Below are 15,835 nucleotides of genomic sequence, written 5' to 3'. Positions count from 1 at the left end.
AACAGCTGAATGTGAAGGTTGCAAATGGAGACTCAGTTACCAGTGAAGGGTTCTGCTCCAACACCTCCATTAAATTGCAAGGTAATCAATTCATTACCCCTTTTTATTTGTTAACTTTGAGGGGTTGTGATGTTGTTTTAGGCATCCAGTGGTTAGAGACCTTGGGCTGCATTAATTGGAATTTTTCCAAGCTTATTATGCATTTTCAGTGGAAGGGGAAACAGATCAAACTGTTGGGGTTACCACTGGGCAGCTCCTCTTTTGAAGAGGGCAGTAAAGTGAAACTGAACTCTACTAAGGGTTCTAAAGGGGTTTTCATTCAACTTAAAGCCATGAACTTTTACCACAACTGGACAGCAAGCCTCCTAGACCTGTAAATGGGGAGATTGATGCACTATTGAGACAGTTTGGGGGGATTTTTGAGGAACCTGTTGGGCTCCCTCCATAGAGAACCCAAGACCATAAAATTATTTTAAAGGAGGGTACAGCTCCCATTTCCACCAGACCATATCGATACCCCTTCTATCAAAAAACTGAAATAGAAAAAATGGTGGCAGAATTGTTAAAATCTGGGATGATTAGGCCCAGTTCCAGCCCCTTTTCATCACCTGTTCTCTTGGTCCGCAAGGCAGATGGTAGTTGGCGACTATGTATTGACTACAGAGCACTCAACCAATAAACTATTAAAGATAAATTCCCTATCCCAGTTATTAATGAACTTTTGGATGAGTTACATGGCTCGGTTATCTTTTCCAAATTGGATCTAAGGTCCGGGTACCACCAAATCAGGGTGGCACCTGAGGATGTTCCCAAAACGGCCTTTCGCACCCACGAAGGCCATTATGAGTTTTTGGTGATGCCATTTGAGCTCACAAACGCACCAGCCACGTTCCAAGGCTTGATGAATGAGCTGTTTAAACCTTTTTTAAGAAGGTTTATTTTGGTTTTTTTTTACGATATCTTGGTTTATAGCCAATGCTTAAAGGACCACTTGAGCCACCTTAAACAAGTGCTAGAAGTTCTTGCCACCAACCAACTTTTTGCTAAGCTGTCAAAGTGCACCTTTGGGGTGCCGAAAGTGGATTATTTGGGCCACATAGTGTCACGGGAGGGGGTTAAGGCAGACCCTAATAAAGTTTCTTCTATGTTAGATTGGCCAACACCTACCAATATAAAAGCACTACGGGGGTTCTTGGGATTAACCGGGTATTATAGAAAATTCATAAAAAAACTATGGCCTCATAGCTGCACCCCTCACTGCTCTTCTTAAAAAAGATTCATTTTCTTGGTCCCCCGAGGCTACTGTAGCTTTTCAGCAACTTAAAGCTGCAGTTTCACAGCCACCAGTTCTTAAGCTTCCTGACTTTACCCAGGCATTCACAATTGAGTGTGATGCGAGTGGATGTGGCATAGGGGCAGTGCTCATGCAAGGGGGCAACCAATCTGTTTTTTTCAGCAAAGCCTTGAAGGGTAAGGCATTGGCACTCCCCACGTATGAAAAGGAGTTGTTGGCACTGGTCACTGCAGTGCTAAAGTGGAGAACATATTTGTTGGGCCAGGCTTTTGTGGTCAAAATTGACCAACAAGCCTTAAAGTTTCTGTTAGAGCAGAAAGTGGGGACAACAGCCCAACATAAGTGGGTTACTAAGCTAATGGGCTATGATTTCACAATCGAATACAAAAGGGCCGGGAAAATAAAGTGGCAGATGCCTTATCTCGAAAGCTTGAGCATGTGGTGGAAGAACATGGTTTATTAGCAGTCATCTCCTTTCCAAAGGCTGATTGGATTGGGGAACTAAAACAAAGCTACAGCGCTGCACCTGAGATGTTGGACTTACTGCAGAAACTTCAGGCTCACCAACCAGTTCCTAAAGGTTATACCATGCAGCAGGGGCTACTGCTTAAGAAGGGGAGGCTGGTCATAGCCCCTAATTCAGAGTTTAAGACGAAGGTTTTGCAGTTTATACACAGTGATCCAGCTGCGGGTCACTCAGGGTTTCTTAAGACCTACCAACAAGCCAAGAGAGATTTTTTTGGCATGGCATAAAAAAAGACATTAAGAGCTTGGTCAAGTCCTGTGATGTGTGTCAGGTCAACAAAACAGAAAATATTTATCTTGCAGGTCTCTTACAACCACTGACCATTCCTGAGCAAGCTTGGCAGGAAATTTCTATGGATTTTGTAGAGGGTCTTCCCTCATCTAAAGGAGCTAATGTCATTTTGGTGGTCATTGACAGGCTCACTAAATATGGCCATTTCATGAGCCTGTCGCACCCATATACAGCCACTGATGTAGCTTAAATCTTTCTCAAAGAGGTCTTTAAACTACATGGGTTTCCAAGGGCCATCACTTCGGACGGAGATCCTATTTTTTTAAGTGCCTTTTGGAAAAATCTGTTTGCACTACAGGGAACATCACTGAACTACAGCTCGGCTTACCATCCACAGAGTGATGGTCAAACCGAGACTTTGAACAAGGTAGTGGAGGGATATCTCAAGTGTTTTACAGGGACCAAACCTAAACAGTGGGTGCAGTGGTTAACTTTGGCAGAGTGGTGGTATAACACTTCATACCACACCTCTGCAAAGATGTCCCCTTTCGAGGCTCTGTATGGGTATCAGCCCCCCAAACTTACAACCTATGTCTCGGGTATCACTTCCAATGACTCTGTCGATCAACTACTCAAGAAGCGGGAACAGATCAAACACATCCTTAAGGAAAATCTTAACTTTGCTCAGCAAAGGATGAAGAAATATGCGGATCTACACAGAACGGAAAGGGAATTTGATGTCGGTCAGTGGGTTTACCTTAGATTGCAGCCCTACAGGCAGAGGTCGGTGGTGACTAGGCACAACCACAAACTGTCCCCCAGGTTTTATGGCCCCTTTCGGGTGGTGCAACGCCTGGGCACGGTTGCTTACCGTTTGGAGCTGCCACCGGACTCAAGGGTGCATCCGGTCTTCCACGTGTCCTGTCTCAAAAGCAAGCTCAGGGAGCAGATCAACCCTCTGCCGTCGTTGCCTCCTGTCAACGAACTCGGAGAAGTAAGGCCTGAGCCGGAAGCCGTGCTGGGTCGCCGTATGGTTCGCCAAGGGAATTGCCCTCGCACGGAGGTGTTGGTGAAATGGGTCGGGACCGCTAAGGAAGACAGCTCGTGGGAGGGATTGAAGGGGCTTCAAGAGGAGTACCCCCACCTGGTGGGCCAGGTTCTCTAAGTGGGGTGGGTTGTTATGAAGCCGTAGAGGTGAGGCCCAGAAGGAGATGAGTTCGGGCCAGAAGGGAATTCACATGGGCCAGGCCCAGGGAGGAAGACAGAACGCTGCATTTGATGAAGCTGTTAGAAACGTCCGTGAAGAAAGAAATGCTGTTATTTTCATGTGTCTATTTACGTTTATGCACTTGCTTTACAATTATCAGTTTTACACCTGTAAGCCATTGATTGGCTGAGTTTGTTATTTTCTCTGACATAGATTCTAGAAAAGGACGAGGTAGTGGAATTGTGATGCATGCTGGAAAATTGTAAGAATTGGACGTCTGTTCATGGAGGTTGGGTGTTTCTCGAAAACGCCCCATATCAGTGAAGGAATCCTGGGATTCTATTCTATTGTTCTTCTTACATTACTCTTCTTGCATTATATGAAAGTTCATTACAATGTGTATGCCGACTATTTGAAAAAGATTCTGAATTCTGACCATGTGGAGAAAATGTTTCTGATAATTCTTTCTCTGTGGTGTAGAACGACAATCCTACACCATTAAAAGTTGAAGTTTTAGAGATTCGAAGGAAAAAAAAAAGATAGCTCTCTCTCTCCCCCCCTTCCCCCGGTTTCCGTGCTCTCCTTAACTAAGATAAGACTCAAATGGTTCATTTGTTGAAACCATTCATTTGGTCCTGGGATGTGTCTGCAGGCTCCTTCTCTCTGTTTGACGAGTTCACCAACTTCTGCTATCAGCGAGACCTCCCAAGAGCCATGAAGGCCATAGACGCCATTCAAAGACACGGCATCTGGGCCGATTCTATCACCTATTCGGAGCTAATCAAGTGCTGCTTGGCTCGTTGGGCCCTCAAAACCCTTGTATTTTTCAACCAATCAAGTGCTGCATGCAGTCTCTGATCGGCCTAACACCTTTCTCACCAACATTCTCCTCAATATGTACGTCAAATTTTCCCTCTTGGACGAAGCACAGGCCTTGTTTGACTAAATGCCTAAAAGGAATGTTGTTTCGTGGACGACCATGGTATCGGCTTACAGTAATGCTAACCTGGGCGGAGGATGAAAGAGCGATACATAGGAGAGAGAAAAGCAAAAAGTATAAAGAACCTGACTTTTTATTATTTTGTTTTATTTTTTATTTTGCTTTTCCCTTACTTATACACCTCGGCAAATTCGTGCGTTTCGTGCAGTGCAACGGGCTTCCCTGTAGCAGCTCTCTTTCATTTTCCCCAAACCAGTGCTAACTGCACTCAAACCTCGACGCACAAGAGACCAAACCAGTGCCCTCGATTGACTGCACCCAAACCCCGACGCACAATAGACCCATCTCCGACCGGCATAAGAGACCCATTTCTAGCGCCGTTCGCTCTTCTTTCGACCTCAAATCCGGGAGACAAAACCTCTGCATTTTGTCTCCTTCACGGTAGATTTCTCCATTTCCACATTTCATCTAGATTTCTTGATTTATTTACTGGTCTAGAAATCAAGAAATGAGTGAGTTCTAGCAATGGTGGGGTCACTAGGCTAATTCGGTGGACCACTCTTGTTTATCACTGGTCTAGGTTTCTCACAGTAGATTTCTTGACTTGTGGTTGTAATATTGCTCCCAACGACCTTGCATGCTGATCTCTGTGTGCGGCTAATTTTCTCAACGCAAAAGGAGGAACGTCTGGCAGTTACCTTTTCTGTGATTGTTCACCAAGTTTCTCGACTATTCTGTAATTTATTTGGATATCATCATATTCATACAAAAGGGATCAAAGGATTAGGAAGTGAAAGTGCAGAGGTGAAGGAGAAAGTCAAACGTGGGAAGCAAGTGAAAAAAAAAAAAAAAGTGAAGAAATGTTATAGTGGCGTGTACACGTCAAGCGGGACTCAAAATTGGTGTCTAATAACGGTGGCCGTAGCAGCGCCCATAAAACCCTTTATCTCTTGTCAGAGCATTCTCATTCGAATAGTGAAATCCAAATAAAGTCACGTAAATGGCTAATAGGACATAAAAATATGTTACATTAGATCAGGCAAATTCATTTTAGAGTAACTTTCAGCTACAGTAAATCCAAGCCATTGATCATATTTGGATGTGCAGTATAGCTCGACCAATGCAACTATTTACTATTGTTCCATTTCTCTCCTCTTGAGTTTTCCTCTTTCTACCGAAGTCTGTTACTTTTTCCTTAGTTTTTTTTTTTTTTCCTCTTCATTTGTGCTTCTTTGCCCTATCCTCATGAAATAGATTGGTCCGATTGAACATCACTGCACTTGTGGTTAATAGCATTAAATCACTATTGAAAATATGATTTTTAACCAATAATTTAATTAGAATATGATTATTAATTAATATATAATTGATAGAATAGTAAAGTATGATAAAAATAATTAATTTAATAATTTTAAAAAAATATTAAATTATTATTATTTATTATTATATAAATAATAAATAAATATTTCAATATAAAGATTAAATTTGAATGGAATAGGTAAAGATAAATCAGGTGATATTAATTAAAAAGTGGGTTTGACTTTGGCTATTCCTCTCGCTTGAAATTTACTTGTTAGCCTTTCCATAAAGCATGAGCAGATCGTAGTCCTATTAATCCTTTAAGAACTGCTTTAATTATAATTACGTTTGCGCTCTTACATTTTAAGTATTTGTTTTAAGCTTTTCTCATTTACGTGGGCTGGGCTTAATTTTCGCAAGGGCTTTGTTTATTGTATTTTAAGAATTGTTATAATATTTTAAGAAGACCGATTTTCATATGGGCTTTGATGTTTAAGTTGGGCTCAATTTTTATCTATTATTAGTCCAGAAATTTTATTTTTCAGAAACCTTATTTTTCTTACGGAAAAAATTTAAGAGTTTAAATTGTATTATTTATTAAGTATTGAATTTTTAAAACTAGATTTCAATAGTAAATAGTAAGATTTTAATCTTTACTTTGAATACTTTAAATGTGATTATTTTTCCTATGGCCCTGTTTGGATTCAGAGATGAGTTGAGATGGTTTTAGATAAGTTGAATAAAATATTGTTAGAATATTATTTTTAATATTATTATTATTTTGAAATTTGAAAAAGTTGAATTGTTTATTATATTTATGTGAGAATTTGAAAAAGTTGTAATGATGAAATGAGATGAGTTGATATGAGTTTCAAATAAAACGGTGCAGTCTAGTTTATGAAACCAATGTTGGTGTTTATTTTGTTAGATTTGATAAAATTTGTTCTATTACAGTTATAATTAGAAAATAAAGAAATATATTAAGAATATTTAAATGATATTAGTATTTATTAGATTTCTTGTTAAATTGAATAATTATGTTAATTATAAGAAAGTATACCTATTTTAAGAATTGAGGTTTTCATGAATTATTTTTGAATATAGGCAAGTATTCTGCTAAATTATAAATTGAAAGTGAAATATGTTATTAGTGTTTAAATAATTTAATATATCAGCATTCATTGATTTTTGTATTGAACATAGTATTTATTTGATTATTTTCTAAAGTATGTGTGGCACCCTCAACCCCACGTGTGATTTGGCGAAAGTCGGGACACTGGAATCATGACCACACGGGTCATACACCTCATCATCATGTGCAAGTGTGTGCAAACATTCAACATGTGTACAACATAATTAACATAGTGGACAAAAAATATAAGATAGTCGAAAACTAAGTACCAAAAAGTTTAAATCGATACAATCCGAAACAAAGTCCTCCAAGAGATTAATACAATCATCTCGATGAAATAAAGGAATGGAAAACGAAGGTCTAATAACAAAATAACATGAAAACCCAGGGCCATCACTCTTCAGGTGGGGCTGGTCCCTCATACTCATATCCCTCGTCTCAATCGAAGTCTACGATTCCATAAAACGGAACTGTAGGTAGAAATAGCACAACGAGATTTCACAATCTCCGTAAATAAATCAACATAACAACAACCAAGAGATTTGAACATGAAATTATACAAGAAAACATGTTCAGCAATTATGAAAGCAATAACCCAAAAAATATTTACTTTTTCACCTTCCCAAAAAATCAATACTTATAACCACTCACGCCAAAACCCCCTTTGTACTCAACCACAACCATTTATTACTGTGTACACCATGGTCTTCCCTCGGGATCACTCCCACACCCTGGCTCCCTTCGTCACACCATGGGTAACGACTGCGCGTGTGACTTCGTTACAAGCGATGCACAGCTTTGCGCCCGGCGCGTAACGTGACCAGACATCCTCTAGCCTCTGCCAGCAGAGGGGCTCTGGAGTCGTACCAAGAGCGTTACCATCTTGGCCGAGATTGTTGTCACCCAACGACAACCTAGGGGATGTCACTAAGTTTTACACGCTCCCGAGTGATCAAAGGAGCTCCAATAAGATAATACCCCATCTCGACTTGAGGTCATGACATGCACGCACCCACACAAAATATACTTACCATAAACCCAGTTTTTAGATTACATAGCATAACATAGAACATAGCACAGTTGAATAAATCAAGGCATATATCAGTAACAATAATATGCAAATGCATGACATGCAATTTATTGGATGGCATGACATAGCACGCAATAATCACCCACAATAACACAATAGTCACAAATTCACAGTTTCACAACCCCAACTCCACGCGTTTCCCATCTTCCATCAGGCCCTTGGCCCAAATTCTGACGAAACCTATGTCAAATAATCCCAACACTTCCCTGAGCCCAAGTCCATTCTTAAACACAACCAGACTACAACAAAGTTAGAGATAATTCAACGTTTAAAATTCTAGGGTCACGTTGAAGAGTTACTTACGACGTGGAAGGTAAATATTCTGGATGATTGCGTGTTATGGTTTACGGTGTCCCACGATTGAACAAGTGCGCATGTCGCTGCACGAATGGACAAAGACAAATGGGATAAATTGAAACACAGCCTGAAGATTAAAAAAAAATACTAAACAAAGGGCATATAGCTTACTGAGGTGGTGCCTAGAGTGGCGGTAGGATAGTGGTAAAGCAAGGTGGCAGAGACGGATTTGGCAGAACAAAGGGCTACCGGTGGGGTTTCTCTCGAAGGGGTGGCAGATTCGACGTGCTATTGGGTGAAGGTGATGATTTTTGCGGTGAGGAGCGGTGGAGTGCGGCGAGGCTGCGGCTACGGTAAGCTTTAGCTCACGGGTTGGGTGGAACTCAAGGAAGGGGATGGTGGGAAAGGGTAGGGGAGCACTCAGAGGTGGTTGCACAACCCCCAAAACACAGCTGGGATTGGTGGCTCACAGTAGTGCTAGAGCAAAACTAATCCTAGAGGTTTTGGGAGGTAGATCTGAGGGTGAGGGAGATGCTGGAACTTGATTTGAGGGATGATTTGAGGATGGAGAAGCTTGACCTATTTACAGATCGAGAGGTGGTTCTCGACAATCGCAGCCATGGCTGTGGTTGGGGTTGCAGGGTGGCACGAGCTTCATGAGCATCGCATGCGTGGCGTGCGATGAGTGGCCACAAGCGGTGGCATGCCATTTCCATGGCCGAAACGACTTGGGAGCAGAGGTAGTGGGGTCTGGCCAGAGAAAAGGAGCGCTCAGATTAGGAAGAAGATAGGTGGGGCAGTTGACGGTGGAGCCACTAATTTGGTGATGGATTTACTTCTCTTTTCATTTTCTCTCAACCATTCTCTCATTCCTAGAGATCATGGTCGGATAATATAGCAATAAACCACCATTTTTATTTTAATAAAACTACTTGACAAATTATATGACAATCATAGAAAAATGAAAGAAAGACATCAAAGTCGTGTTACTTGTTCAAGTATCAATTGTGCATTACGTCTACAATTGATCTAAACCAAGAACAAAGAACTCTAATCTTTTCTAGATGCACATTGAAATATAATCTATCAAGTTAATCATCAAAAGCACTAAATATCAAAGAAAATCCAATCCCAAATAGTTATGGGTTACTCATTGAATCCCAAGTTAAAAATCTAGCCTATCATGTCAAGATTAACAAAATGTCCAAAAAGATTAAATTCAAACATCTTTAACTACTGCACTGAATGAAAATTGCAAAATAAAAATACTGTAATCTCAAAATCTGCTGAAGCCCCGAAAACTATGAAGAAAACCAAACGAAAATAAAGAAAAACAAAAAGAACTAGAAAAACGAAGAAGATGAACCAGCCGCCCGAAAATGAGTCCGAAAGAAAAATACAGAGAGAGGCGCTCGGCCAAAAATATTTCTTTTTATACTGTGCTTTCCAGCTGCGTTTTGAGTCTCCCCTCTCTGCGTTTCGCATTGCATTTTCTGCGTTTCATCTCCATCCCAGGTTCCTGCATTGCACGTCCATGCCCCTGCGTTTTGCGTCTCAGCCCAGCATTTCGCGTGAGGGTCTCGCCTCTGCAGTGCGCTTGTTCCCGTTTCTGCAGTTCGCGTCCAGGTCCTGCAGTGCGCGTCTTGCACTTTCCTCCCCCAGCAGTGCATCTCTTGAGCCGATTGATTCTTGCCCGCGTGAGCTCTGCTGTTGCGCTAAGCTTCAATCCCTGAAACTCCCTGCAGTTCCGCGTGCGTGAGTGTACTGTTGCACGGCTTGAGACCAGCTGCTGCCTTCCTCATTTTCTTTCTTTTCTTCTTTTTGATTCCAATCCCTAGCTGCTGTGCTTACTGCCATGCTAATTGGGCACTTCTAATAATACCCATATATTTTTAATATCTTTCCCATAATGCCCTGCAACATTAGTAAAATATCAGAATAAAATTTGGGACATTAAACAGAATTTAACATTGAGTTAAGCATTAAATCACTATATAATTAAGTGCTTAATTCATTTTTTGATTAAACAAATCATTCATTTTAGCAACTTAATCATGTAATTTTTAACACTTTATCACACCCCCCAACTAGCTTTTTGCTAGTCTCTAGCAAATAATGCGATAAAAATATTATAGGATCTAAGAATGAGATACTAAACTCAAAAATCTCTACAAAAGATCAATATGATCTTAAGTAGAGAAGTGTGAAAATAGTAGCTTGGTAGCAAAAATTCAGACCCCACAATTATTAATCCTGAGAGACTAATGGTAGAAGGCTCTCCTTACCCCCCAACTAAAAATGGGCAGTGTCCTCAATGCAAATCATGAATAAAACGAGGGATGAAAGAAAATAGGGTCGAAGGAAAATACCTGAGATGGCTGAAAAGATTGTGAACGTAAAAATGAAACCATAAAAGAATAAACAGTGCTGAACATGAAAAGATATACTAAAGAAAAAGAAAAAGAAAAAGAAAAAGAAAAAAACATAGAACTGAAACAAATAAAAGCAGAAAAATAAAAGGAAAAGAAGAGAAAAAAAAATCAAAACAAAACAAAAATGAGCTAAGGACCATGAGAATAAGTGGGATCTTCCAAAGGAATGGAAGTATCCTCATGTGAAAGTTTTGCCAAAAAATGTTTAAGTCGTTGGCCATTAACTTTGAAAGTGTTTCCATTTTGAGGATTAGTAATCTCAACAGCTCCATATGGAAACATAGCCTTAACTACATAAGGCCCACTCCACCTCGATCTTAATTTGCCTGGAAATAGATGGAGGCGGGAATTGTAAAGTAAGACTTGCTCATTGGGCTCAAAATTCTTTCTTTAGATGTGCTTGTCATGTAATACCTTCATGCGTTCCTTTGACAATTTAGAATTGTCATATGCATCTCGCCTAAGCGCATCCAATTCTGAAATCTGAAATTTTCTCACAGAACCAGCATGGTCAATAGAAAAATTAAATTGTTTAACAGCCCAATATGCCTTATGTTCAAACTCAACGGGAAGATGACATGCCTTTCCATATACCAAGCGATAAGGAGACATGTTAAGAGAGGTTTTAAAGGCTGTCCTATAAGCCCAAAGTGCATCAGTAAGCCTTAAAGACCAATCTTTTCTGTTGGGGTTGACTGTTTTTTCTAAGATGTGCTTAAGTTCCCTATTAGCTAATTCAACTTGCCCATTCGTTTGCGGGTGATATGGAGTGAAAATTTTATGGTGTATAACATATTTTTTCATGAGTGCAGCAAATGGTTTGTTGCAAAAATGAGTTCCATTATCACTAATGATAGCTCTAGGCATGCCAAATCTAGCAAAAATGCTTTCTTTCAAAAACTTAGCACAATCTTATGGTCATTTGTTTTACATGGAATGGCTTCAACCCATTTAGAAACATAATCAACAGCCACGAGGATATACAAATAACCAAAAGAAAATGGAAATGGCCCCATGAAATCAATCCCCCAACAATCAAAAATCTCAATGACCAAAATGGGTTGTAAATGCATCATGTTTCTCTTAGTGATCGTGCCTAGTTTTTGACATGGCTCACAAGTTTTGCAAAAATCATACGCATCCTTAAACATATGCAGCCAATAAAACCCACTTTGTAAAATTTTTGCAACGGTTTTATTTGCAGAAAAGTGCCCCCCACAAGCCTCATTATGACAAAAAGAAAGAACAGCTTGTATCTCATGATCAGGCACACATTTCCTTATGATTTGGTCAGAACAATATTTAAACAAGTAAGGATCATCATAGAAGAATGACTTTACCTCATGCTTGAATTTTCGTATATCTTGAGCACTCCAATGGGATGGAGTTTGTCCTGTCACCAAAAAATTAACAATGTCAGCAAACCAAGGTAAATTTTCAACTGACATTAATTGTTCATCAGGAAAAGTGTCAAGGATAGGGATAGTGTGATCCTTTTCAGTAAATGTAAGCCGAGACAAGTGGTCGGCAACTACGTTTTCTGCACCATTCTTGTCTTTGATGATAAGGTCAAATTCTTGTAGAAGAAGAATCCATCGGATTAAACGTGGTTTAGCATCCTTCTTCGACAATAAGTACTTTAACGCTGCATGGTCAGTGAAAACGACCACAGGAGAACCAAGAATATAAGTTCGAAACTTGTCTAATGCAAAACTACAGTAAGCAATTCCTTTTCAGTGGTAGAATAATTTCTTTGGGCTCCATTTAAAGTTCTACTTGCATAAGAAATGACATGTGGGAACTTATTTCTACGCTGTCCAAGGACAGCTCCTATGGCTACATCACTAGCATCACACATTATCTCAAAAGGAATAGACCAAACAGGGGGCTGCATGATAGGGGCTGTGGTGAGCAAAATTTTCAGCTTATCAAAAGCATCTTGACAAGAAGAGGTCCATTCAAAAGCAACATTATGCAAAAGTAACTCACACAAGGGCTTAGAGATAGAACTAAAATTTTGAATGAATCGCCTATAAAACCCAGCATGCCCAAGAAATGATCTGATTTCTTTCACTGTTTTGGGTATAGGAAGCTTGGAAATAAGTTCAATCTTAGCTTTATCAACCTCAATACCTCTTGATGAGACTATGTGACCAAGAATTATGCCTTGTTGAACCATGAAATGACACTTTTTCCAATTGAGAAGCAAATGCTTCTCTTCACACCTGGCTAAAACCACTTGTAAGTTAGTCAAACATGTATCAAAAGAACTGCCAAACACTGAAAAATCATTCATGAATATTTCCAAACAGTTTTCAATCATGTCGCTGAAAATACTAAGCATACATCTTTGGAAAGTAGCTGGTGCATTACATAGTCCAAAAGGTATTCTTCTAAATGCAAAAGTGATAACGGGCAAGTAAAAGTTGTTTTCTCTTGATCTTCAGGTGCTATTTCTATTTGGTAAAAACCAGAATATCCATCAAGAAAGCAATAGAAATCATGACCCGCAACTTTTTCTAGCACTTGATCGAGAAATGGCAAAGGGAAATGATCTTTCCTAGTGGCGGCATTCAACTTCCTATAATCTATACACATTCACCAACTAGTAGGAATCAGTTCATCTTTCTCATTTTTCACAATGGTAAGCCCAGATTTTTTTGGTATTACATGAATGGGACTTACCCACTTGCTGTCCGCAATAGGGTATATGATTCCCACGTCAAGTAATTTCAAAATCTCTGTTTTTACCACCTCTTTCATGGTAGGATTTAATCTCCTTTGCATCTCCCTAGAGACTTTAGCATTTTCTTCTAAATAAATCCTATGAGTGCACACAAGAGGATTTATACCTTTTATATCTGCGATTTTCCACCCAATGGCACCTTTGTGTTGCTTTAAGACTTCCATCAATTTCCCTTCTTGATCATGAGAGAGTTGGGCTGAAATCACCACTGGGAAGGTGTTGTCCGGTCCCAGAAATGCATATTTCAAGTCACTTGGCAATGGCTTCAGCTCTAGTATTGAGATTTCATTTGCTGAAGGCTTCAAACTTATTGTCAACGGTGGGAGTTGCTCAATCTTTGGCCTCCATTTAGTCTCCAATTTATTTTCTGCATTAAAAACATGAGAAACATCAATGGGGGTGTCATCAGTGAGGAGTTCACAAAAATTTTCTAACTCAAACAGCAGGTTAGTGGGCTGGTATGCCAAATAAGTCTCCTCCTCAAGGATGCTTTCCAACAAATTCACTTTTTGTACATCTTCCAAGTCTTGAGGTTACCTACAAATATTGAAAATGTTTAGTTCAAGGCTCATGTTCCCAAAACTCAGCTTTAAAACACCACTCCTACAATTTATTAATGCATTTGAAGTAGTAAGAAAAGGTCTCCCAAGAATCACAGGTGCTTGAAAAAAAGATTTTGGTGTCAAGTGAACATCCAACACAACAAAATCAACGGGATAAAAGAATTTATCCACTTGAACCAAGACATCCTCAACAACTCCTCTTGGCATTTTAATAGACCTATCCGCTAGTTGTAAAATGATAGGAGTTGGTTTTAATTCCCCCAAACCAAGTTGCTCATAAACATTATAAGGCAGTAAATTCACACTTGAACCTAGATCTAACAATGCTTGACCAATTTTTGAACTTCCTATAACACAAGCAATTGTTGGTGAACCGGGATCTTTATATTTTGGTGGGGTATTGCTCTGAATTATGGCACTGACCTGCTCAGTAAGAAAAGCTTTCTTTTGCACATTTAATTTTCTTTTAACCGTACACAAATCTTTAGAAACTTAGCATATGCAGGAATTTGTTGAATAGCATCCAACAAAGGGATATTAATCCTAACATGCTTGAATATTTCTAAAATTTCAGATTGGTGTTTGTCTTTGTGCAGAGGAACCAATCTTTGAGGAAAAGGAGCTGGTACAAGACATGAAATCTTTTCAGTTTCAGTTTCATTTTGTTCAAACTCACCATTTTCAGCCTCATTTTGTACAGGTTTAGAGACCTTACCAGCCTTGTCTGAACCTTGAGCCGGAATGTTCACCTCCCTACCATTTCGCAAAGTGGTGACCGCCTTCACTTGCCTCACATTTGAACTCTCAACTGCCCCTTGTGGTGGCTGACTTTGTGGATTGGGTTGAGGTTGTGTAGGAAGTTTTCCTTTCTCTTGAGAGCTCCATGCCGTAGTCATCTTTGTAAGTGTGCTCCGAATGTCATTTATCGCTTGAGAGTTTTGATTGTTGATTGTTGCTTGACCTTGCATAAACTGCTGCAAGGTGTTTGACAATTGTTGTACTCTCTCTTCAAATCCCTTCTTTTGCATTGGAGGTGGTTGAATTGCGAGTTGAGAGGGTCCCGGAGCCAAGGCTGCTGGAGCTACTTGCTGATCATTCCTCCACCCAAAATTTGGGTGGTTTCTCCATCCTGGATTATAAGAATTAGAATAAGGACCAGAATATGGTTTTTGTATCATATTTACAGCATTAGATTGGTCTAACAATACCTCTTTGAATGCGGGGATCGTGGGGCACTCATTAGTTGAATGCCCATGATCCTCACATATGCTACACTTCTCTGAATTTTTATGGACAGCATGCACTTCATTTACTTTTTTTAATTCCATAACTTCCATTTTTCTAGACAACAAAGTTAATTTAGCACGCAAATCATCATCTTCTTTCAAAATATATTTTCCATGACCAGACTCAACTTGCCTAGACCTATCATGCACATCAGTTGTGTCCCAAGATTGAGCATTTTCAGCAAGGTAATCAAAATATTCAAATGCTTCCTCAGGCTCTTTGTCAAAAAATTCTCCATTACACATGGTTTGTACAAATTGGCGCATCTTAGGTGTCAAACTTTCATAAAAAAAAACTTATCAAACGCCAATTTTCATAACCATGATGAGGACAAGCATTTAAAAGATCTTTGAATCTTTCCCAACTTTGATAAAAAGTTTCAGAATCTTTTTGGGTAAAGTTCATGATTTGTCTTTTAAGTGCATTCGTCCTATGTATTGGAAAGAATTTCTTCAAAAATTCAGTTTGCATTTTTTGCCATGTGCCTATGGTTCTAGGTCTCAATGAATTTAGCCACGTTTTAGCCTTATCTTTCAAAGAAAATGGAAACAACTTTAGTCTAATAACCTCCTCAGTGCAAGTCCGGTCCATGAATGTAGAACAAACCTCTTCAAACTCTTTGATATGAAGGTAAGGATTCTCAGAATCCATGCCATGAAAATGTGGAATTAATGGAATCATTCCAGGTTTGAAGTTAAAAGGCATTTGCATTCAAAGGTTGGATTATACATGAAGGTGTGCTAGTTCTGACAGGTTGTAAATAACCTCTAAGTGTCCTATTCTGATTCACT

At 39.5% G+C, this 15,835-nt stretch overlaps 1 non-coding gene and 1 pseudogene across 1 annotated transcript; one reads left to right on the top strand and one right to left on the bottom strand.

Annotated features, from left to right (window-relative positions):
- Positions 1 to 10,230: 10,230 nt before the first annotated feature.
- LOC121249326 lies at positions 10,231 to 15,419 on the bottom strand (annotated as a pseudogene).
- On the top strand, positions 15,361 to 15,467 carry LOC121251311. Its single transcript, XR_005937978.1, has one exon. It is a non-coding gene; the product is annotated as a small nucleolar RNA R71 (small nucleolar RNA).
- Positions 15,468 to 15,835: the final 368 nt, after the last annotated feature.

This window comes from Juglans microcarpa x Juglans regia, chromosome 2D (assembly GCF_004785595.1).
Source record: "Juglans microcarpa x Juglans regia isolate MS1-56 chromosome 2D, Jm3101_v1.0, whole genome shotgun sequence".
NCBI classification, from domain to species: domain Eukaryota; kingdom Viridiplantae; phylum Streptophyta; class Magnoliopsida; order Fagales; family Juglandaceae; genus Juglans; species Juglans microcarpa x Juglans regia.
This window is presented reverse-complemented; position numbering and strand designations above follow the sequence as displayed.